We start from the raw sequence: 26,765 nt of genomic DNA, 5'->3' as shown, positions 1-26,765 counted from the left end.
CCATTGAATTAGGTAAATAAAATTACCATCCATGGGTCTTTAAAGGCACCTGCCTCTCTTCCTTAACTGCTTCATTAGGAACATTAAATTTTAGTGTAAATCTTGCCTAAATTGGGGGAACTGAGTCCAATCTGTAAAATAAGTTTTAGATATGTGTATTCAGATGGGCAACCGTAATCCCCTTCTTTAAATGCTTAGGTGCTGTGCTGAAAGTTTGTGTCATTCCTCTGGATGGGACTAGCTCAGAGGAACAGATATGTGTGCAATGGCATTTAGGCTGCAGAGGCTGTGTTGTGGTTTAACCCCAGCTGGCAACTAAGCCCCACACAGCCGCTCGCTCACTCCCCCCGCAGTGGGATGGGGGAGAGAATCAGAAGAGTAGAAGTGAGAAAACTCCTGGGTTGAGATAAGGACAGTTTAATAGGTAAAGCAAAAGCCGCGCATGCAAGCAAAGCAAAACAAGGAATTCATTCACTCCTTCCCATGGGCAGGCAGGTGTTCAGCCATCTCCAGGAAAGCAGGGCTCCATCACGTGTAACAGTTACTTGGGAAGACAAACGCCATAACTCTGAACATCCCCCCTCTTCCTTCTTCTTCCCCCAGCTTTATAAACTGAGCATGATGTCATCTGGTATGGAATATCCCTTTGGTCAGCTGGGGTCAGCAGTCCCAGCCGTGTCCCCTCCCAGCTTCTTGTGCACCCCGAGCCTACTCACTGCTGGGGTGGTGTGAGGGCAGAAAAGGCCTTGACTCTGTGTAAGCACTGCTCAGCAATAACAAAAATATCCCTGTATTATCAACACTGTTTTCAGCACAAATCCAAAGCATAGCTTCTATGAATAAAATTAACTCTGTCCCAGCCAAAACCAGCACAGACTCACTCTCTCTGACTCAGTCCCATGAAGAGGTTGGTTTGCTAAGTCTGGCAGAGGCTATTTGACATAACACTGACAACAGCCGGCTCCCACCAGGGAAGGGTGTAACTCAGTCCAGACCAGTCCAAGCAAAGGGGAGGATCCAGGTTCTACACACATGTCAGACAAAAGTGGTGGGAGCCCACCAGCCCCATGCTCTAGCAGAGCTCATTGATCAGCACCTGTAAAGTATTCTGAATAAGAGACTGCCTCACCTCCCAGTCCACCTTGCACCCATGCGTGAAAGATTCATGGGGCTACAGAGAGGGAAGGCAAGCAGACCCCTGTGCCTTCATGAGTTTAGTATTCAGTCATTTGGCATGGAAAAAACTGTGATTCTACTCACCACAGCCTAAATAGTTGTATTTTATGATAGAAAGCTATTCAACAAGTGGCAGAAAAAAAAACAGACAGAAGAAAAGCTTTCCTCTTTCCTAAACATCCTACCCATAAGGATCCTCTTGTGCAAAAGGTAGGTAAGCAACACCTCTGCCACCATCACCTCAGCCTCATTTTTCAGTTTTTAGAGGTGCTGACACATCTGATGGGATGGCATCTAAATTTCACTAGAACTTAAATAGAGGCTTGCTTTACATCTTCCCAGACTACAGCACTTGCAGAATGACCAGTAAGTCATGATGCACCAAATGAATCCCTCCATCCAGAAATGGGAAACAAGGGTTCGGTAGAGGGAAATGTGTGCTTAGACCTTTACTCTTTCAGGGCTTTGCTCTGGGAGTCATACTCCCTGGAGCAACAAAATGAATCATGCTTTGTTTGGAGTGACTATTCTGCTACTGTCACAGGATCTCAGAGGAAAAGACTTCAGAATCAAATACATTTGTCACCTGAAATATGCACTCTGGAAGGGACAAAACAAAGAACAATATATGAAAATGTATCTGTTTTGCTTTTGACCTTCAAGTTAAGATTTCAGATGGTATACAAAGCAAAGAGTAATAGAGGCAAAAAAAATATATATATTACAATTACAGTATACCTAACTCCTATAAAGTCACTGAATGCAATACCGTCTTGTTAGCCATAACTAATGGATTAATTTACATTCAGTCTTTAGTGTTAAAGTCAGGGATCTAAAGGAAAGGAAGGTAAAGGGTTTAAGATCTGGTGGACAGAGATGGCCTAGAAAGATAGCAGAGGCCAGCACATAATTGCTGTTCTAGAGTCCTCACCAGTATCAGCCATGATTTCTTCTCTTGGAGCTACCAGGGGTTGCCTAGCCACACCTCCCATGTACCACTTACAGCTCTGATCTCAATGTTAGGTTGAAAGACCTCTGGAAGAGCAATAGCTGTCGGAAAGAGGTAGAGAATGCCACATGATCTCAGCAGTCACCAGATGCAAGAAAAAATACATGCAAGGATGTATTCCTCCCAATTTATTAGAACTCAATTCATTCTTAGGGGCAAGCTAATAGCATGAACTGGCATCGAGCTGTCTAGCCAGGACATCCATTTAAGTCAATGTGGAAAGTTAGGTGCTTTTGATGCTTTCAGAGGTGGATTGAGCCCACAGAACTGAAACATCTAAGTTTGGAAGTGAACTCCTTTGAGCTTGCTGCATTAACAACTTGGGCAATGAGAAGAGGGAATTTATATGCAGAATTAGTGAGTGTAGCACACAGACTGAATCCCATCTATTTTAATACTGGCTTTAAATTCCTCTCCTAGACCCATCTTCACTAGTGAATTAGCTCTGTCATCCCTGTAGCTGACTGGGGTTTTTGTGTTTGTGTCCCAGAGGCACTGATCGATCTAATCTTCCCAAAGATGCTACTTTTTATCCTAATTAATCATCTGTTTTTTTAAGGAAAAGAAAAAAGAAATGTGTGCTTGGGGAAGGAAGGGAGAGAGAAAGAGAGAGAGAAAGAGAGAAAGGGAAACAGCTCCTGGAGCAGGTATAAGATAAATATATGAAAACTATGGACATGAAACAGACACTAATCAGGTACACAGCAGGGTGCCTGTTTAATGTCCACTTTGTACCTATTGCTTGTACAAATAGAAAGCAGTGGCTTCAGACACAGCCTTCACTTTACCTGCTCCGATATTGAACAGACCTACTTTCCTACAGGAGACAAGAAGCAGTGGAAGTACAGGTGCTGAGTAATAATAGCCACAGGAAAAATCTGGACACACAAAGCCAAACCAGTGAAACTTGCCTCTGCTCATCTCACAGCTAGGAAAAAATAAACCTGATCCTTTATGTTTTATGTCAGATGCAACAATCGGATGGTTATATGCACATACATACACAAGAGTATATATAAGTATATATGTATGTATGGAAAGAAAGGAGAGAAAAAGAAGGAATGCAGGTTACAGCTTATGTCATTTTACTAATCTTGCTGGATTTCAGTGTCAGCTTGATTGTTTATTGCCTCTTTCTTTTCTTCACTGACATCTTCTTCTTGATACCAGTACTCTAGCAATATGTTACCTTTATAATTGATGGCTTGAAATTAATTTTCAAAAACTGCCTACATTATATCAGTTAATTGTCCAGTGACTGTGGAGAAAAGAAACCAGAACTATGTATTTCAAGTAATGCCCAACACATGGCAAACATCAAGTGAGGAATGCAAGGCCTATGCTAGTGAAGAATGCAATAAATATAGGCCAGATCATAAACACTGCTATAATAAGACAATTGAGGAAGAAGATTTGAAAAGATAAAATTGATTTCTGTACCTTTGCTTGTGCAGCTTCTCCAGGAAATAATTGAACAAATAAGCTCAAACGCATCACCTCCACGTCTAGTTCAACCATAAGCTTTTGAGCTCAGTATTCTTGACTTTTAAAAGGGAGAATGATTCTCTCCACAGCATGAATTAATCTGCAGAACACTCTGGTTTGTGTTATGCAGGAAATAAGAGTTAGACGATTACAGTGCTACCTCTGGTCTTAAAAATCTGTTAACTTTGAAATGACCTGTGCTTCACATCATTTAAACATAGTGGTCCACATCTTATTTTCCTTCAGCCATCAACCCTACTCAGTAAGTCTATTGTAGTGAGCTAAATGGGGATATCATCCTGCCCATCCGCAATTTTATATTTCTTTGTCAAAGGATAATAATTCAACAGTTATAGTCAAGGCAATTGACACTGTGCCAGAATAAGCATTATATAATTTGGACCTCGGACTGTAAGATCTTCATGGTAAGGTTGTCTTATCCTTTAATTTGGTATGCTGCCAGTTTTCTTGTGTACCAATATCAAAATGTCAATAAAACAGATCCAAATCCCCTTTTACTGGCCATAGGGAATGTTGCACCAAGGCAATCTTTTTGCAGTTTTGCTGATGGATAGAGGAATTTGAGAGGATTGCAGAGTGGCTTTAAGCTAGTTAAACATGTACTGCATTATTATGTATCAAATTACAGCTTTGCTTAGGAGGAGCTTGTGATGGTTTTAAGACATGCTAAAAGAAAGCTTCATATTAAAAAGGCCATTGGATCTATCAAACTTATAACAAGAGTTGTCTTACCAATGTGGCAATGTGAACAATCCAGAAGTTCAGCTCCAATCCTCTTATACATTTTTGCAGAATCAAAAATATTATTAGTGATCTCCATTAATAGTTCCACAGTATAGTAGCTGCTGGCAAACACTGAGCTTTTCAGTGAAGGTCCTGGTACCTTTAACCCTATCCACAAGAATTGCTTGTATATTAATTAGAGATTTCTAGTGACAAGATTAGGAGACTGGATAACTGGACTCTGCTTCAGCTTCCTACCTTGTAACTGATTGTATGTGCTAAATGACAGTATTGTAAACTGTCTGTAATAAAACTTACATAACATATACATATAGAGTGAGGGTTAATTTTAATCTTTCTAAAATGCTTTGAGATTCTCAGATGAAGAGCAGTCACAATGCCTGGAAAATATCAAAACTTTACTATTGTTAAAAATAATCAAAGAAATAGACAAGATATGCTGCACGCAGAAAACACTTCCATATTTATTTCTGTTCTTCCATATGCAGCATTTTTCTTCCAAGGACAAAATGTCCAGTGTAGGTAACATCAGGGAAGTTCCACTGACCTGGTGGATTAGAAGTCAGTTATACAAAGTTCACTATTCAGTCTGATGCTATGTGTACCCAGCATTCACAGAAAGAGTGAAATAACTGTGCGGGCAGGTAGCAATGCTTTCATATTATGTCTAATCAAATACATAGAGCAAGTGAAAATACACATTCAGTGTGACATCTCCTGGCCCCCTTCACATCAGATGTGTAGTATTTTCCAAATATATCCCATTCTGTTGATCCAGGCAGAGGTTTTTTGGTCTTGCAGTATTTCTTGCTCTGTAAGGTCCTAACCTCCTCCACTGACATCAAGGCAGAGCTCTTCTGACTTCTGAGCTGCAGGTTCAGCACCTCCCCTGCCTGTGGGAAGTGCAAACAGACAACAGAAACCTGTGTTCCCAAGCCTTAAGGTTTTCACCAAACCTCCAGGATAAAAATGTTTGGGTAAGAACTCATGTCACCTCATGTCGGTGGAGACTGGCACTTCAAGAGGGGACATGAGTCATCCCTTGGTCTTAGGCTGGGGTGAAGAGCTGGGTGGAAATGTCTGTCTCTTCCCTTTCAGACTGAATGATTGTTTAATCAGAATTCAGCAAGAAATTTAGACACCCTAATTTAATTCTCTACACATAGTCATCTATTATGTGGGCCACGTGCCTAGGCTTCCTAAGTGGTCAATGAAGATGCAGTTAATACAGTCAAAGGAACACAGAAAGTGATTCAGCTAACTATGGGCAGCAGACTCAGCTGCCTAAACACAAGTTTCTGGTCCCGTTTGAAATGCTGTAGGGTACCTGACATACCCGCTCCCACATCATGCGAGACCTCACTGGTCTGGACTGGCAACAAGTTAGGTATCCACAGAAGTATGCATGCTTTGGTATGTACCTGGCTAAGTACCTGGCTGAAGCAGGTGAGATCAGTCCCAACTTTTAATTCACAAAGTTGAGGGAAACTGTTTAGAAGATGCTCCTAAGCATTTTTAATGGTATAAGATGTATAAGAAGTTTTAAATGGCACTCAGTGAAAATTGTACCTATTCAGCTCTTGTGGCTGCTGTGCCTTCTGGTACAGATGTTTTTGAGTTCCAATATGCCTGATAAATCCTGACTACTATGCCATTGAATATTTAAGGAGCAAGATTTAACAGCAGTCAATTTCTGTTACAAACACTGACTGACTCAGCAAGGGGAAGTTTGAGCCGGATTTGCAGAAAACATAAAGAAATTAGTATGGGCTGTCAGAAAGCAGAGTTTCTAGAAAGCCATTCCAGTTGTCTTACAGCTTTGACAAATGGATTATGGAAATATGTTTCCTGTTCCAGTTATATAAAACTGTCATTTATACATAATCAGTCCACAGCTTGGCATTAAAAAAAAAAAAAATTGTGCAGACAACTAACAGTACCATCCTACTCAGGCAGTACAGAGGTAGCTTGCTGAATGCAGAATGGCTAAATAATTTCTTGCAATACATACCTAATATGTAATTAAAACAAAGTTTTAATTACATATGTTTTTCACTAGCACAGTCTGTATTGAAAAGAAATTGAGCACGATGCTTAGTTTCTCTGAAATGCTATATTCTTCCAATCTTTTTTCCACCATTCACTAACACATGTCGAACATGTGAGTTTATAGTCTCCCTATCAAAAAGTTGCCCTATGGTCTTTTCAGCCATAAGCATGTTTAATTTTGGTTTTGAAACCTACTGAGTCCTGACCTCCATTATATTAACTTTTCTCCAGATTCTGAATACCACTGGCATCAAAGTACAGGGTAAATATACTCTGACTAAAATACATTAGCGCACTGTCTGACCATTGTGGAACCAGATTGAAATCTGTGCAGAAAATAATAAATGGTAGAGCAAAGTCACTCAAAAGCTGCAATTATAGCAAGTGCAGAAGAATACATACATCAGCACCAATGTTTATTTTTAGAAAGATAGGGAAGCTTCATACTCTGCCTCTCACAGTCAGCAAGCTGTTTAGCAGAGGCCCAAAGTTCAGCTGCTCAGTTAAATTTTCTCAGTCCTATGGGTTATCCTTATTCCATGGACACCTCATGAGTTCTAGCCACCAGAATACACGGCACCTCACTAAGATCCCAAGTTATGCATATTTTTAGAGCTTTTGGATTTGCAATATTTTCCCTCAAGACATGAGTGACAAATCATATGGTTGTTGGACAAATGTTGATAATATGTGGGCTAAGTTTGACTAAAAGAACTGAGAAGTTGTTCTGAAACTCAGAATTAGATGTTCTGTGAGGATGGGATGTCAGTAACTTTGCAGGCTGAACTTTGCTGAGGGAGAAAACATCCAGTTAAGATGAATTCAACTCCCATAGGTTTCTCTGGGAAAAAGCTACTTTTTGACTTGCTTTGGTTCTGAAGACGCTGCTTTCAGACCAGGAGGTTTTAATGCAAGTTGTAACTATGGGAACATGCAAGGAGCACAAAAAATACGTTTAATCTCCAGATGAGGGAATATATCCTAATTAGTTATGTCTGCTCTGGTGTCTGGCTACCAGCTGACAGACTCGACAGCTGATCTCTCTGAACCAATCCAAATTGGAAAAAGATTTGGGTTAGGGTCACTTTTTGAGTGGGCAAAGGTTGGGGCTGGTTGTTATTTAGACTGAACTAGTTCATTCATCTCTAGTTACCCATATGTCAATACAATAGATTCCCTTAACATAATATGCCGTGGGCTAGAAACTTTCTGTTTTGTTTCTACCTGCACATTTTCATGGGCTGCTGCCAGAAGAGGAAGGCAATATGTCCTGCGACAAAGAGGAAGTTCTGGACACTTCTGGAAGCGCTCCAGAATGCACTATGAGAACAGACACTTTGAATGTAAAACCTTCAAGCTTTGTGCACTTCAGGTCAGAGCTCAGGTCAGGCTCAGACAGTCAATCAAAAACTTATTTGTATGCCTGTGAACAATACAGTCTACAGGAGGATTTGGCTTTGTTATACTTCAGACCCTCTGTCACTATCTCTGTGCTAATTTAACTTTTAGTATGTACTGGAAAGACTCATAATAGAGACTGATATAAAATGCAACCAAATCAGTGGAAAACCTCCCATCAGTTTCAAGAGGAACTGGTTTAAGTGTTCATCACGTAAGTCCAGGACAACAAAACCATAGATGACTGTGCAATTAGCAATCATTATTTAATGAAAACAGTCTGTTTTGCTCATTTTATCTTGATCTCTAAAATTCAGATTCTAAAAAGTCAACATTGTAACTTCATTATTAGCTTTGCGTAGTGACTTCCGAACAAATCTGCTCAATTTGTAAATGAAAAGAAACACCATGTCAGAGAGTCAACCTAGCCAAATCATTAGAGAAAATTCTGCACTAGGTATAGAGCTCATGAGTGCCCAGATCTTTACCTAAATGCATAGAGGTAGTGCTGAGAGTGAGACCTGATCATTGCCTTTAAGTTAGTATTCTATTGCCAAGATAGAGCAGGACTTGATTTTCAGAATAACCATGTTACCATCATCATAATCTCACTAACATCAACAAGAACAAGTAGTTTCTCTAAATAATAGACATTTTTTCACTACTTTTCCTTCCTGCTTGGAGGATTGAGTGTGTGAATATTTGCAGGACCAGTATGGATGATGCTTAGAGCAAAACAGGGTACATATATTAAGCAAGTAAATTAAACAGTGTCTGCCATTGGCCCTTCCGTAAACAGTTCCTGGGCACTGTTTGGACGTATGCATGGGCCAGGGACGATTCCCCAGAGACAGGGTGGTTGCAGTCCTCTGAAGTCTATGAAGCCTCTGAAGGCTGAAGGACTTTAACAGCTCTATGCCACTGACCTCAGAGCCAGAGAACAGTCTGTTGTCTTACTTGTATGGACATAGCCAGAGAGTCCTGGGAAGTGCCTCCAAGAGCTGTAAAGGCTCTGCAGTCCTATTAGTAATAAAAGGCAGAATAAATTAATATTTCAGGATTCATATCACATGAAAAGAACAAAGCATTTTCCAGCAAAGCATTTCCATTTTTATATTGACTGACTCACTCTTCTGAGCTCGTAAAATAGACAAAACATAAACAGGAAGTACAAAGCAGCATATTATATATGGCATATTTAAAAGCCTAGAAAGGATCCTTCATTTAAGATTTTTCCCTTTTCACAGATGGATGACTGGGTGGTATTGTTTTGCTACCTTCCCCTAGCTCTTCACATCCGTCCTCTGACATGCTTTCCAACCCTTCCCTCCCCTGACCCAGTCCCCTTGCTATATCCCACAGCACATGTGTAGGATGTGCATAAAGCTAGCCGTTAATTATAAAATCTTGTCCACACACTTTAATAGAAGTATGGCCCTTTACACTGCTGACTACTTACTCTCCAATACATGTTATTATCTTCTTCCTTCTTGCGTTGTTGAAGAAGGTAACAGGGGTCACCAATCTAAATTCCAAGCCTGTAGACCTTCTGGATTATCATCTGGCAAACATTACAAATTTCTCCCTTCATGATTATTTTCTATCTGTTTTATGGTCTTAGAGCACTGCACACTAGTTCCACTGATTATAAATTACAGGATGGGGAGAGATCTGATGAAAATGTTCACCTTTAAGTGGCCCAGAATTTTATGTCTGTGAGAAAACACATATTTTTCATTGCTAACAGATGCAGCTCAGACCACAGCCAAACAACCGCACACAGCACATGGATACACACCTATGTTACACACGTTGCATGTGCACATGAACACATACACTGTACTATTACAAATTCAGCTTTCACTTTATCATCATAAAAAAACAACTGATGAACAGTCCAGAAGTTGCAACACTTTGCTGTGCAGCTGTCTGGCATACTCACGTGGCAAAAAGCAAGTGCCATGACAGCAAAATGGGTCACAATAATGAATGACATTTGCAGATTTCTTTTTCTTTGTGCCAGAACTCCTAAATGCTCCTGCTAGCATACTGGTGCTCCTTAAGACCTACTTCAGCTGCTGGAAATGTTACTGAAAAGAATATCAACTTCTGTTTTTAACTGGAAACTAATATTCAGGTTCTATATTTGGATGCCACTTCACAGTTAAATGCTTTAATTTCCACATATGAAAAATGGGGAATAAAGATATTAACCTTTGCAGAGCACTTTGAAATCCAAGGAAAAAAGAGCTACAAGAAAAGCTGGCATTATTATTATTATTTTTCTCTTACCATCTGTAGAGGGAAAAAGAATGAAAGTTGATATAACAGAAACAAAGAAGTAGATGTGTTTTGACAACTTCATATAGGCTAGAATTATCTGGGTGGAGGGTGGTATTTGCATGGGATACTTTGCCAATTTTCAAGAACAAAGACAACAAAATCTAAAAAACAAGAGTTTGTACTCCACACCGCTGACATGTTTAAGGTCTGAATTGAAAGAGAGACTGTAGGCTGGTTAACATTCTATTTTTGTTTGGTAGTTTTATCCAGCTGTTGCAGACATGTAGCTAGATTTTGGCTTCTGAAGTCCTCCTACATGCATGTCAAGATTTGAGACCTGATTTTCCTGTTTTAAATTGGGCAGCCATCCTGGAAACCATAATAAGATGCAGCACTGTTGACAGACTTTCTTATGGAAAGTCGAACAAAATGCTATAGAATTGCTATATGCAGAGATGTGGTAAAAGCTTTCAGTGTCTCCCAAAAGCCCCTGGATGTGGTCTTTTTCTACCTTTCTGTGTTATTTTTAGTTCTTTGATATTATTTTATAAGCTTGGTTTCATCTCACTAACTGTTCCCATCAAAAGGTTGGCAATTTGTCCAAGCTAGTTCTCCAGACTCCTGTTATCATAAGCAATCAGTGATAGGCACATCTAGAGAACTACATGGATAAACTGTCTTATATATATCTCTTTGGATGGGTAAAACTGCCCTGTGAAAAAACCCCTTTTTTCTTTCTATTGGCTAGTGAGGATGCCAAAAAGGCAAGCTCAGACTAGAGCCTAAGTGTTTGATGGCTAAAGTTAGGTGAGAAAAATCCCACTCCAAGTTGCACATAATAACGTCAAGATCTTCACAGAAAACATGGAGAAGCAAGGTCTTGGCCCCCAGTCTGGAAGCTCAAATCAAAGTGATGGACATACCAGAGAAGTGAGGGTATACCAGGAAGGGCAATAGTTATGGAAATAACAGTACACAATTACACATTTTAGGAATCCATCTGGTTAGGTGTGTTGTTTCATTTAAATGATGTGTAAACGCACTCACTTAATGGCCCTCATTTATACATTTATACATGTCATGTGAGCACTACAACACACACGGTTTTAATTTTAAAACCTAAAGCACAAGTAGCAGACCTCACCTTTGCTGGATGCTGTCGGGTGTCAAAATCGAAAAGTTCAGCTTGTGCCCCTTCCAAGGAAATATAATACATACGCATCTGTGCACCCTGAGGTCTGGACACAGCTGCACAATGTTTTATGAGATGTTGCAGTGGCTTCTGCTAGACTTCCTGACGTAAAACTACAAACAATCAAACCCTCCTTCCCCCACATCCCATTCTCTCAACCAAATGCCTGAGAAAAGAGATTTTTTAAGCCAACTATGTCCTTTAAACAATTTTGGTCTCAAGAGCAGAAGTTATCTTGTTATTTACAGAAGGAGATCATGATCTTGGGTATTTCAGCTTTGAGTAGAAGGAAGCCAAACTTCTTAGCTTTGGTTCAAAACAAAAGTTTCTCTCAATAAAGTCTAAATCAACCTTAGAAGGCAGAAATAAGTATGCTCCACTGAGCAGAAAAGCGTGAGCTGACATTTAAAATCTGCACACTGCTATCTCAGCCACCCAAGAGAGAAATGATTCTGCATTAACAGAAGAAAAATGCAACCCTGAAAATTTATATCTTTGCGTTTACATCAGGACAACTGCAACACAATACAATGCCCTGGCACTCTCGTTTCTTATATTCTATTTTGTTCACTCAGGTTGTATCTTTTTCTAACTAGCCGGGTCAATAACATAAAACAGAATACAACTTTTTTTTAAATTATTTTTGCCAAGAAAATGCAAATTTGATAAACCAAAATATTTTTAAATTGGTGTTGATTCTGGAAAATTGATTGTTTTGGTTTTTAACTCTTAAAGACTTCATTTTGACATTTTCAGAACAAAAGGTTTTGATTCAAAATGACGTTTCATTTTGATAAGTGGTTTTAGTTTTACTAAAAAAAGAACAAAGGCATGAATAAAACATTAAATTAAATTAAATATTTGTAACTTTGCAGTTCACAAAAAAAATGGAAAAGAAATCTCTCTAACCAAGTCAACACAAAGTGACTTCAAATTCCTCATTTTTTAAAAACTATCAAAAAAATGAAAAAAGATCAGTCAATCTCTCAACCTCCTCAAACCTGACACCAGATAAAAAGCAGGATATAACTTGAGTGCAAAAGCTATTTTAGCATTTATTTTCCTGTTTTCAGAAAATTAACATGAAGCTGTCGGTACAATATTTTCAACATCCTAGAGCAGGATGCATTAGAAATGAAACTACTCACTATCAGGACTGCTCTGAGCCCATCTTCAGGTTGACTTGTCCACTTTTTTCAAAACTAATGTAGTAATACATTGTTTATTGTACTTGTTATCATACAGGGAATCAATAAGGAACTCCTTTTATCATAGGCATAGTTCCAGCGATTAGATATCAGATGCACCAAACGATCAGTTTTTCAGCCATTTCACAGTGCCATGGACTTTTAGTCTGGGATTTCCAAAAAGGCTTGGGCAGAAAGTATGCAAATTCTACTGCAATTCAGTGAGAACTGAGTACCTAATTCCATCAGCCATCCCTGAAAATTCAAGCCTTAGTGCTCTTATACAATCATTTGCACTTTCAATCAGCAGTATCTACAGCAATACACTTCTAGGTGGAAATCCTTTGCTGGTGGCCCTTCTCTTGGAAAATGGCAGGAAAAAAAAGTACTGTGAATGACATTCCCTCCAGTACAACCTCACTTAGCACAGTTTCTGCTTAAAACTTGATGCACGCACAAAGTCATGGTGGTGTCCTGCTGTACGAATGTTCAACAGCCTGACTCTAAGGGATATACGATCACTCTTTTCAAGTGTTACCCTGGAAACAATTTGTCTTTTGGCAGACGTTGCATACTTATACAGGAAACTAAATTTAAATCCTTAGGCATAACATCTTGGTCATGCCTGCCCTTTTGTTTGAACTCCTTTAATAAAACTCTTGCCCTCACACTTGGCTGTACTAAATCCAAGTATGATCTTTGCTTCCTCCTCATTATTAGTTCAGAGGGAACACTCTAGTAGTTGTATGCAGGGTTATCCATTACCTAAAAGGAAAACGTGCCAACTTGGAGCTCTGTTCATTGACTTACATGATGTTTACCCAAGGATTTTCATGCAACTGGCTTATAATGGCCATGTAATTTGCCTCTTCTGAACAGCTTTACAGAACTGGTATTCATCATCAATTCAGACTTCTCAGCATACAACAGGTGAGTCAGTTCGTAAGTGGCTTGGGAATAAACAATGGAACAAGGTGGAGCATTTGAAAAAAGAGAACTAGGCAAATAGAACCGGTGCAATCAATCAAAAACATGATTCTTGAGTAGTTTCAGAGGGGGGCGACGACAAATGAATGGAAATGTTATGTACACAAGTTAGCCTCATATCTGGCTGAAGGCATATAGCGCAACTGGAAATTTTGGAAAGAAATATCTGCCCACCTGCCTGCTTTCTTGGCCAGCAAAAGCAGCACTGTCTAAACAGATGAGAAACCAAGGCAGTTCTCCACCTTTGCACACAAACACAGGCATACCCAAACAGGACAGGGGAGAGGAAATCATCATGTTATTCCACAGTACATGTAAGCTTGAACTCACACTGCCTATTCTAACAACCATCACTTCTCAAACACCTACAGAGTGACAGAGGTGGTACACATCTCAGGAACTCACATTGTCCTTTAGTGATGGCAGACTCCCAAAATTTGTCTCCAAATGAGCATGCTCAACATCTCACAGGCCTCTGGGGGAGCTGAGACCTCCCACATTAATAAGGGAGTTTGGGGATTTTTTCCCCCTTCTTGCCTTTTTTTTTTTTTTTTTAAATTGATGCTGAAGCAATCCCAGTTGACCTGGAAGCACATGTAAAGGGAGACAAAATTAGATACAAGTCTCAGAAGGATGGCATAAGGATTTAACAATACCTCTCGGACTTAACTCCACTGATGAGGTAGATGCTGGCAGGGGACTGCGAGGAATTATGCAGAGTGTTCCCTCCCTCCTCCTTTTCTTCATAAAATAGCCCGTAAGGCAGAGAGTGCCTGAGACATGAGCAATGTTTTTGTTGGGAATGGATGAGTTTTAGCAGTGGGGGGAAAAACAGTTTTCAAAATTTACTTTTCACCACCGTGCAACACCTTGAAAATATTTTGGCAAAAAAGCCAGGTGTTGTGCAGTTCCAGGATTCTATCAGAGGTTCAGTTTCTTTGGCGGGTAGAATAGAAAATGCTACCAGCATATTGGAGGAAATATGAATAGCTCCAGTCAAACTGTTTAACACCATAACCAGGAAAAAGTCAAAGTGCATGTGAACTTTTCTGTGTCTCATCTAAAACATCATTAGGCATGAATTTTTAAAAGTTAACCTTTTTTTTTACAAATTCATCACAAATTAGGGCTCTGTTGTGCTGGGTTTTTTCAAAGACATGCCAGGAAGCAGTTGCTGTATCTCAGTATTTAACACAAGTAAATGGGACATAGGAAGGACGAAAGAAAAAAATTCCACCCTCATTTTACATGTCATGAGCAGCAAAATAATGTGTTGCAGAAGCTCTCACAAAAAAGTTGTGATAATGAGGAACTGCATGCAGAGCTCTCAAATCCCATTCTAATGCTACGAACACAAGCATTTTCTTCTCAGAAGGATGGTTTAGCTTCCTCATGCACATACCAGCTACTACTCTACTGATGTCAAAGGAATTATTTTTGCTGAATTATATAGATAAAAATAAAAGTCAAACCTGGCCAAAAGCATACTCACAGAACCAGATTCACCAATATGCTCCTGTGGCTTTATGTTACCCCAGTGATACAAGACAACCATAAAACTAGATTAACTAATGTAAGGCTGCTGTGTGTCACCAGAGAAGTACAGAGCAGCTGGAACATCTATGGAAAATCTGTATTGCAGTTACCTTCTCACCTTTCTGACTTTCTCATCAAAGATTAGTACCAATTCCAGATGCAGAGAAAATACATGGAAAATCAATACTGGAAGAAAGAAAAACTAAGCATTTAACAGCAGTAACACAAACAGGTTGTAACTTCTGTTTCTTAAGTTAGTATGCAAGCAAATCTCCACTGTTGTTGTTTTTTTGTCGGAAGAGATTGCTTTGTAGGAAGAGATAGCAATATTGACTTAGTTCTTATTAACACCATGCCACGCTCCTCAACTCTGAAACCAAGAGCTTCTGAGAAACAATACATGAAGTCTAAAGTAGGCTGAGAACTCCTTAACTGATCATAGATGTTGATATCCAAAGATTCCAGATCCACTATCTCTTGTGTGCACCAGACTTAAGCAACTCCATTGTGTACAATTATAATTGTTTGAAATTCATATAGGTCAATAAAACACACTTGGAAAATAGTTTCTTACTGTCTAAGAAAGGTATGGTATACTATGGTCTAAATGAGCCACAGCGGAATGGGTCTAAAATTCTTTTTAAAAAGTAAAATTTCAAAAATTGCAAATAAAGTGGGAAAACATATGCAACTTTTTCATAAATTGCTTTCCCATCTTCAGAGTAATAGAAAATTTCAAACATAAATTTCAAAAATGTGGGGAAAAAAATCTTAAAATTCTGTCTGAGGTTGCTTTCCCATACCAGTTCATGTAATACTGTAGTAAGGCTTTAGACTGAAATCTGAAACAGTTGGAAAAGGGCAGAAAGAATTTCCTTAAACTAACTTAAACAAGATAGAATTTCCTAGCAGTGAGAATGATTAAATATTGGAATGATTTACTCACACTGGCCTATCTGTAAGAAAAGACAGGAGATGGCTCACAGCCTGTGTGCAAAGAGGGAAGAAGATCTGGCTGAACATTGTGGTATGTGTCTTTCTGGCGTGGGAATCTCTGAACCTGAAGTCCTCTGTTCCTTACCTTTTTTGCCATGAACATAGTTGCAATGTTTGCTATTCCATAATAAGATAATGAGGCAGAACATACCTTCAGAGAATTCAAGGATTATAATAAATTAGGGGAATTCAGTGACAAGCTGAACAGCAGAGATTCAGTCCAGAGGGAACTTGATAAACTTGAGGACAGGGCCAACAGAAAACTCCTGAAGTACAATGAAGAAAAGTGCAAAGTCCTGCACCTGGGACAGAACAACTCCATGCATTAGCACAGGCTGGAACTGTCTCAATAGTAGCCCTGGTCGGAAGGTGGGAACCAGACTGAATATGAGCCCACAGAGTAGTCTCATGATGAATAATGTATGTTTGGCTGCATTAGGAGGAAAGAGGTTAAGGGATCTAGGGAGGTCACTGTCCCCTTCTTTTCGGTGCTGGTGAGGCCCCATCTGTGTCCAGATTTGAGCCCCCAGTACCTGTTTGAGGCTAGAGGATGCGGTTGGGATTTAAATATTACATGGAACAATTCTTAGCAGAATAGCTGCTTGAATTGGAGATACATATATTTAATGTTTTGGGATAAACAGGAGGTCCAGATGAAACAGCTTTCACTTGTCTCTTCTGTCCTTAATTTCAATAAAATCTAAAATAACCAGCTCTATGAAGTCAGTTCGTTTCACTGATGGTTTTGGCAGAGTTTCTCTCCCACCGTGTTGCCAGGAAACATGGCAGAGTAAAATGACTGTTGGATTGTCACAGCTTTAGGCCTTATGACTCTGAGGGACGAATGCCAAGGCAATCAGCATGCTGGGGAAGTTGCACACTTCGCAAGCTCTGCAGCGTTACGTGACCCTGCAAAAGGGAAAACTCATGAGGTTAGAGGAGAAAAGAGACATGGAAGGAAGGAGCTACAGAGCAATTAATCCCACCAAATCAAAAGCAATTTAATCTGTACTGGACTACTACTGCCTGTATTTCATTTGAGCAGATGCTATCTGAGCAGATAATCTGAAGACAGCAATACAGAGAAATTGAATGATGGTAGCACAACAACCCCTCAGTTCCCTAGTAGGGATGTGATAAGGGACTCTGCAAACCACCGACTCCACCTAACTTTGCACCTTGACTTGCCTTGCTTTGCCTTATCTTGTTTTATATTGTCTTATTTTGTCTTGCCCTGTCTTGTCTTATCAAGACAATCCTGTCTGAGCTAGCTGAGAATAGTCCAATCCTAATTTTTCCACCAGATTTTCCAGCCTGTATTAAATTTACCACTCATGGATGAATAATCTGTTATCCTTCTGCAACAAATTAATTGCAGGCTGTTACAGAATGAGTGATGTGGGTACAAATTCTGTCAGTCTCTGCTATATAAAATTCAATATAGTCTTTGCTGTTGGGATAATCCTGTGCCAATATATTTGGCAAAAGGTACAAAATGTGTGCACACAACGCGGGAATCTTTCAGGTCAGTATTGAATGTATATTTATGTATTTTTCAAAAAACTTGAAAAGATATAGAAAGGATTGTTCTGATGTATTCCTGCTACCCTGTGTACTTTATAAATTGCCTTGAGTTCAACATATGGTGCATTTTTCTGAAGTAAATGTAAATAACTACTTCTGATTGCTTTCAGAACTGCACCCAGCTCATCACTGTAATTCTAACATAAAATATATGTCAGTTATTAAAAAATGAATGAAAAATCCACAGGCATGTGAAAGTCATGTTCTGTTAACCTGGCTTTGCTGTCTACACATATGGTGGATGAAGGAGTGGAACAGCTATGGTATAATTAAGATTCAGCCCTGCAAATAACTGCATAAACTTAACGATCACTCTTTTGGGGGATGGCTATACTGAGGTCTGTATTATGACTGCAATTTATGCCAGTTGTTGAGGTTGATTTGTCTTTAAACTAGCTCGTTAGGTACTGCTAGGATAGCAATTATCCCGGTACAGAACACAGTATGGGTAAATTCCATGAATCTTACCCAGCCTCCTTGTGGGTTTTGCATCCTGCACTGAATCACTTCCTACATTTCTCGCTACATTTCTAGTAGTGTCCAGGCTAGTTTATTTAGAAATGGCTTGTGCCTACATGTATAATTTGTAGACACAATACAGAAAAATCCTCAGGCACTGATAATTATTTAATCCAATTAGTCTTTTGCAATAGTGTACCCATAAAAATGTGTATACAGATGGATATGGACCTGTCCTAGGGACAAACAGATTCCAGCAACTGGTATAGCTGAGGCATAGAAGAACATGACTTCTTATACTGGAGGGAGCTCTATTCTGAGATACTTCAGAAACTGAGGTTAGTCTCTACTTAGCATAAAGCTGTGTGTTGTGAATCTGCAGCCTTGGTTGAAGTCAGCAGGAGCTGCATGTGTGTAAGGGAAGAATTTGGCCCATTAGGACCTAATATGGCACATGAAAGGAAGATAGAGCTGGCATCTTTCAGAGAACTTTCTGATATTCACATGCAACTGCACACTGTGGGTGGCATTGAGCTGGGTAGGAATTGATTGGAGCATAGACAGGAACCAGAGCAACTGCAGCTAAGAGGAGGTCTGCAGACCACCCCTAGGATGCTGTAAGACCACCGGTTTCCTTCAGAAAAGGGAAGGAGGCTAGGGTAAATGGAGACTACAGGCATTACAGGCTCTTGCAACAGAAAGCAATTTACTGTTACCAATGGGAACTGCGGCTAGGGAGAGGGACTGAGTGTAATTTTTGTTCGTATGTGGAACTAGCTCATGAGACCTTATTGAGAAAAAAATCAGTTGAGCAACCTTGGTAAAGTGGTGAAAACGTGCACCTCAGGCAGGACAGGGTCTCAGATTCTAGTGTATTTAATTCAGTAGGGTTTTTGTCCAATCATTTGAAGATCATAACTTGTTGTTATGATGAAATGCACATAGTGCAGTCTGATATTATAGTTTATTCTTGTTTTATAACGCACAGGTGTATGTACACATGCATGCTAGGCTATCTGATGTTGTGTACTTGTTTAGTGACTGGTTGCTCTCCTCATGGTCACAGCTAGCAGATTAAAGTTGCATATCTGAATCTAATAGGCTGTGTTTAATAGCTTTTGATACACCACTTTCCACACTCTAAGGCTGCGTTCTGGTTTCTCCTTTCCTAATGTGTGTGGGCTATTCCACGTCCCTCATTACTCCTCAGATTCATCATGCCAGACCCCTCTCATGCTGGCAGCAGCAGCATGTGCACTTTGGTGATTTATAATACCAGGCTCCTTGGGGAAGAGTGTGTTTCACTGGCAGTAAAAGGGGTTGTTGTGCAGGTGGAAACTTGTTTAAACAAATCTGAACTGAAGTTGTGATATAATGGAGGTTGGTAGCTTAACATAAGCTCTGAGCGTCCAGAAATCCTGTGTTATTTTACACATCAGAAACCTGCCTGAGCTCTTCATTTCAGAGATTTCCATCGACTGAAAGGAAAAAGAAAGTACTATTGGGGTAAATCTGAAGTGAAAATCAAATGTTCTTGTATATCAGACTGCGAGTGGAATGATGTGCATGGGGAAAAAAACAAGGAGTTATTGTTGTCAGCATGGTTAACAAATAAATTAATTGTGTTTTCATAGCTCACTAAAGTCTTTGTTTTTACCTCCAGCTTCCTGAAAACAAATTTCAGATATAAAAATGTCTCCCAAATCCTGTAATTCTGCAAAATACTGAGATTGTAAGGGGGAGAAAAAATAATGTAGTGGTAGATAAATCTAGAAGTTACTGACTAAATATTCTTCCTTGAGTAATACACTCCCCAGATAATGCTATTATCTATAAACTATAAATGTGATTTTCTATTCAGACAGTTGAATGGAAAGGTTCAGAGTGCAAGTTTGGTTCAGACAATCATCCAGAAGTCTGAATGTTTATTGAAATTATCTGAAACTATCAAATCTCCAGTTTGAACTGGCAGTCTCCTGAAAACCAGCATTTCATGTGAGATTTCTGGCACTTACCTTTCAGGTGCAGGCCAGAAACATCATTTTTGTGGTGTTACAGTTTCAAACCTTGATGGCAATTACAATTGTCAAAATAAAAACTCTCTTTCTACTTGGTCCAGGACGTCAAAAATATTTGGTTGCAGTTTGGTTCTGAAAGTGTGAAAAGACTGAGGAGAAGGTTTTTAATTTCCTTTTTCTTTTCTTTTTTTTTTTTCCCCCCGATTCCTTTTGTCTCCTTTGAATCAGTTCTTCATTATCTCAGATTAAATGTCCCAGTAGTGAAACGATCCTAAACTTTGTTAGATCTGGTAGTTCTTGTGCCTCTTTAGAACATCAGACCTATAAAGCAACTGTTACAGTAGTTTATTTCTTTGTCGTCAGCTCTGTCTGTTGAAAATTAAAACATTTTCCTCATCTTGATGTGTGGCATATCTGACTGTGAAAGGCCTCACCATCTGTTTTAGGGCCTGTAGAACTTAGCAGGGAATGTGAACACCATTGTAAGAAACTTCCAGTGTTTGTTTTATTTCATTTCAGATACAAACTAACTTCATATAATCTCAATACAGAGCATTTTATTTTTTTTTTTAAATATAAACTGCTTTAGACTGAAAAACAGATTTTACATCCTATCTTCGTAGGATCCAGGAAAAATTTTACTGCCGAACTTTTTTTTTTTTTTAACAGTACGCAGGCAAAAGCCTATGCTGTAAGAATCGACTGAGGTTTCTCTCATCTAACTTTAGCTGTTTTAAAATGGAGATTTAGCTGAAGTTAACCATATATGTTCCCTCTGCTGACTATAGGCAGATCCCATTCAGCCCTAAGCCTGTCGAAAGAGAAAGTCAGACAGTCTGAATCCTAAAGTTTGATCCGTTTGTGTGGAGGAATGAAGTAGTTGCATTGCACATCCACAAAGCTTCCTCTGCTCTCAGTAGTGGATACCACCATTTGGAGCTTGGGACAGTTTACTCTTTCATGTTGAATCTGCAGTCAAAAAAGTTTCTAGAAATAAACTCAGTTAATTGATACAAGCTTGGTTAATTTACAGGCTTATATTTATTGGTGCAGGAAGATGTTTATTACAGTGGACCTGCTTTCTCCCTCAAACAGGAGACTGCCAAAATAACTTCTGGGGTTATTCATGGTTAATTACATCTTAAAGTTGTTCTCTGAGAAAGGAGAACCTTCTGGGTCTTCCTAAATGGATGAATCCATACTTATTTAAAAAAAAAACATTACAACATTATCAAATTAAAGCCTAATGAAAAGCTCTGTAGTTCATAGGTGCAGTATCTTCAAGCACATATGTTGTCATGTAAAAACTTGCATTTACTTCAAGCTTTCTTTCTAGTGTGTATTTGTTTTTCTTGGTTTATCACAGTTAGCATCTGTTCTTACTTCTAATCTTACTGGGAAAAATCCTATACCAACAAACTCAGACAGGAATAAATTTATGTCTCTAGGTATCTTTCCTATAGAGCTTGCAGGTTTCTTCACTAGTTAAAGTGTGACAGGTAAAATTTTGCATCCTGCTTAAAAATCTTCACTTCCAATCCCATGACTTTAATTTAATATTTTTTAAAGTGAGTTCTGACACACTGTTCTGTTAACTTTCACAACTCAGCCACAAACCTGGCTGCTGACTATTCTGGCTTATGAAACCAACTGTGAAACTTAAATCTTTAAACAATTGTTGAAGTCTTGGGGTTATAGTGATTCCACATCAGTTAAACTAATTACTTATAATACATATCACCAGACTTGGCTGCTAGTAAGAATTTCTGCAGTAATGTACAATTTTTCATATACAGAACTGAAGAGAATTATTCATCCTTTATCTCTGACTGCAAGTTTGCTTGCAATCTTCTGCAAAGCTACTTACCTTTAGTCTAACCACTGAAGGCTGTTTGGCACTCTTGAAAACCCCAAAGTCTCCTTTCTGCCTCTGGTGCGCTATTGCCTTGAAATTAAACCTCCTTCCTTAAAGTACAATTCAGATTTGAAAGCACTGACTCCCAAAAGAAGCTGCATAAATATCTCAAAGATTAGGACTCGTTTGTAAAATAAAGAGAATATAAGTAGGTCATAAACAATATACCTACAATGGGTTTGAGTGTTGCTTTTAGCTTAACAGTTCATCACCTACTGATTATATAGGATAAAAAAAGGGCAAGTAGTCTAAACATCACTAGTATGTGATTTTTTCGGAGAATATTGACAGCAACGGTGACTGTCCCCAAAATCAACAGGACACTAATGTGTTCTGTCTTACCCTCAGTGCACAGAATGCAACTGTGCAAATATGAAAAAATTTGTTAAATGTTCAAAAATGTTACTAAGTCTGGGAGCTGTATGGTGGTACACAGCACCTAGTAAGACATACAGCACAGTCCTTGGCATAGCTACAGTTTCTAGAGGTCTCCTTGTCCTACTGAGACACACTCTTCAAAAAGTAGAAATCCAACAGTCCTGAAATACTGCTTCTTCCTGAAATGTCTTAGAAATCAGCAGTCTTCAAAAGTCTTCAGATTTCATGATATTGTGATAATTAAGGCTTTTCTCAAAATTATTTGGGAAAATTGGCATTCTGGGCACAAGCTCATTGACCTTTAATTCCTTTCCTGGCCTGTTAAACCTACAATTTATGGAATACAGAGTGTAAAAAGCTATGATTTTTAGCTGTGTGATATGTGGAAAATAATTTCCCCACATTCTGTACTTTTGTTCAAAAAAAGAGTGCTGTCGACATCCTATCAGCATCATAATGTATTGTCTGGGGCCAAAAATTAAAAATCCATTTGTCTTTTTGTTGTAGACAGGAAAATGTCTCATCAAGTTGAATGACATAGTAGCTGGTCCATATTCTGTCAGTCCTTACTCAGGAGAACATCAATAGAAGCTTTCTAGAACTGGTAGTGGTTAAAAGTATAAAAGGACTTCAGGATCTGGCAATCAAGAGATTATTTCCTAAGTAAAACCTGAGTATGGGATTCAGAATTTGTTTTAAGATTGTTTAATACTGAGGCATTGTTTTAATTTTCCACACATGTAGAATTTGGCAGGAAGTAGTGAACGTGCTTTGTTTGACATCTGTTGACCTCATTTAATAATTGTTATTAATTCTTCTATTGCAACTTCATTAGAATCATATTACTTTCACAGGACCATATGGGTGCCCTCTGGTGGCTGGATTAACACCTCACTCTGCCGATAATCTCTGATCAGAAAAAAAATAATTCTTTATTGCCCTATTCACACAAATAAACCTTAATTTTACCTAAAGACTCCAATCAGAGACTAGACAATTTATGAAACAAGGATACTAAATTCAACCTGAGGGTGAAGGAACAGTGCTTGGTGTAAGCAGGTTATTAAGGAATAATTATTCAGATGCTTAATCAAACTGAAAACAAATTCAAACATTTTTGAGATCATGCAAAATGGAAAACTAGCTTGGCTTCTGTTGAGATTGAAAATCTTGAGAACATCCTTGTCTCTTGATATTCTGCTATTTCTGTTTTGAAGCCAAAACCAGGAATTGCAGGGGAGAAAAAAAAAATAAAGAAGAAAAAAGATAGAAAAATGGAAAACTAGAAACACAAAAGAGTTTGAAATTGGAGGAAAAGTCAATTCTTATTTTATTCAAATCAAGTGTGGTTCTAATCTGAAATGCATTTCTTCATCCATAAAAGAATTCTGTTACTAAGATATGTATTTTTCTCTTCATGTGACATGACTGTACACAGACTCATCAGACAGTTATTTATATTTCCAAACAACATTTAAACTGATCCAAAACACAGTATACATCCCAAGTGAAAGCTAGGTTAGGAAACTAAGCAGTCAGACATTTAGGAGTGTGATGCTGGTCAAAATAGTCAAGTTTAAAAAAAAAAGACAAATTAGGATAAACACATTCCTTTCTCCCTTGGGGATGAAAATAAGTGCTGATTTATCAACTATCCCAGAGGTGGAGTTAAATTTATTTTTTTACAGAACTGCTATCTGAAAAACAGATGAGAAGAGACAAGAGGAGATTATAGAGGAGAGGAGAGGAGAGGAGAGGAGAGGAGAGGAGAGGAGAGGAGAGGAGAGGAGAGGAGAGGAGAGGAGAGGAGAGGAGAGGAGAGGAGAGGAGAGGAGAGGAGAGGAGAGGAGAGGAGAGGAGAGGAGAGGAGAGGAGAGGAGAGGAGAGGAGAGGAGAGGAGAGGAGAATAAACTTGATGCAACACTGAGCAATGAATAGTGGGAAAAGTGATCAGCCATCATAGAGCCTGAAGCACCTTCACAACATACCTGACTAAGACAACCACTGTTCTTGAAACCAGGCAAAATACTTCATCTGTGACAAAAATGTGCATAATCAAGGTGAATAAAAGAGTTTTACTATATAGACTTTTAGGGAAATGAAATGCAGAACACTCCTGGCATCTCACCTCTTCTCATATGTTGTCTCAGGGTAATGGGATGAGTGAGCTTTGAAGATCCATCTCTGTGTCTGACAAGGAAATACACTTCTCATAACTGTAAAAAAGGAGAGAGGTTTAGCTTACCTCTTCCAGCTTCAGTAGCTCATGGTTATAGTGCTGATGGTTCCTGTCCAAATCCTTATTTGTCAGCTGTCAGGAGGGCTGTCATGCTATTTTTCCTATTTCAAGATAGACATTACACCATTTCCTTACTGATGTAACGGAAATTTTACCCTTTGATGGTATGAACAAGTTGTATAGTGAAATAACTGCCAGGCAACTTTACAAATTACTTTATAATCCTATCTCGGTGTTACACTTATTGAGACTTTCTGCATTAAATAATGGTGTTTGCCAATGCTTTTGCAGTAAAAGTCTGTCTGTCTATTTATCTTAGTTTTAATTTGTCACTCATTGCTGCAGTGTTTGCAAGTCACCCATCCTGAACAGAAAGGTCCTCACTGGATTTCATGAAGCCTCTGACACTTCTCTTTTTGTAGCATTAAATCTCTGCTTGAGGTCAGAGATCGGGAAGCAGGAATGACGTGTGGTTTAGGAATAAAGAAGGGTGCTCACATGGTTATAGCCTTCTTGGTGGAAAGACTGTCTTTAAGAGGAAGGCTTTGGGACATTCTTTACATCTCTCATCCTGGTCTGTGACAGCAGCTTTGCCCCAGAACCCCTGATCTTAATTAGTGTGTGTTCATGAACTGCAGTTTAATTTTTTATGTAACTGGAAAGTGATTAAAAATTAAAATCAAAGACTAATCCAGCTCTGGATCTGACTGATGGCCACTGGAGGATTTGTAACTTTAATCTGAGGTGCTCATGCTATCTCTGACGTCAGGAAAGCGGCAGCTGTACACTATGCCAGCTGGAAATTTTGCCTCACTCAGCTTCAGATGAAGCCTTTAATGAGGTTGCAAACATACAGATCACTGACACCTCTCCTCCTTCTCCCCTCAGGAGGAAAGGATGAAATTTCCTCAGAGGCTGGAGGAGAAAGAGACTTATTTTTCAATAAATCAGTCTGACTACACTGCCTTAGAAAGACATGAGACAGAACCTCCAAGCAACAAGAGTATTAGTTACTGTTAGTGTTACTAATGCTAATGCTACAATTACTTTCAACTGGGCTGCTTTTTTTGGAGGCAATGTATGTGTTGGTGGTAGAACCAGTGGGAATGACATTTAAGGCTGCATGTCAACATATTGCAGCCAGACTAACCAGCCTAACCAGTTTCATTCATTCATCGAAAGAAGAAGAATCAGAGTGGACGCCATTAGTCTTCTGCCTTCGAGTTCTGAAAAAGGTGGGGGAATGATTCACACTCTGAGGAGTCAGAGAGAAGCGGTTGGAGCCATTTCTCCTTCCGGGTCACGGGGGAATCTCAAGGCTCACTGTAGCAAAACAGGAGAGGTCCAGCTCACCCAGCATGGAGAGCTTTCTTGCAGCCATGACTGTGAGGAGACACCTTTTAGAGTCACTAATGCCATCTCTGTGTTCTGGTTTGTGTCAGCTGTAGTAATGCAGAAGGCATTTGTTCATACCACATTTTGGAGCTGGGTAGTTAGCACTTTCTCAATTACTTTTACTACTTTGAGTTATTATTCACCTTCAGTTTTTAAGACTTTTCTTCCGTTTTTCTGCATTCTCACCCTTTTTCTTCATATGCTTCTTTTCACCACCAGTTTCTTGACAGTAAAAAAATAAATGTGTAAATGAAAGTTATTTTTCTTGTGCGAAGAAGGGAAAAACAGCTGGAAATATTTCATCAAAAGACAAAAACCATGAAGGAAATACATTTTGTTTTTTGCAAATTTGCCCAATATTTTTTAGCAAATCTACCTAGTGTCTATTTTAATGGTTTACATATAAATATATATTCTAATCATAATTCATAAAATACATCTCATAATTATGATTGCTAGAAAAATAAATTCAGTGTGGTTTACGTTTCTTTCCCTGGGAAAGTGCTGGTGTTCTGGTGCACTGAAGGAATCAGAAAGATTTATCTGAGACTCATATGTTCTAACATAAAAGTGATTCTCCTGGATTTGAAAACAGAAGAAATAATCTGGAATTATCAATATACATAGCTTCACAGTGGTTTAGCCCAGATTTGTAGATAATTCAAAACACAAAAATTCTCACAACACTTTCTAGAGGTGAGATTAGAAAAACAA

This window comes from Ciconia boyciana, chromosome 3, assembly GCF_034638445.1.
Source record: "Ciconia boyciana chromosome 3, ASM3463844v1, whole genome shotgun sequence".
Classification (NCBI taxonomy): Eukaryota; Metazoa; Chordata; class Aves; order Ciconiiformes; family Ciconiidae; genus Ciconia; species Ciconia boyciana.
The sequence above is the reverse complement of the archived record's forward strand: the minus strand, read 5'-3'. Positions refer to the sequence as shown.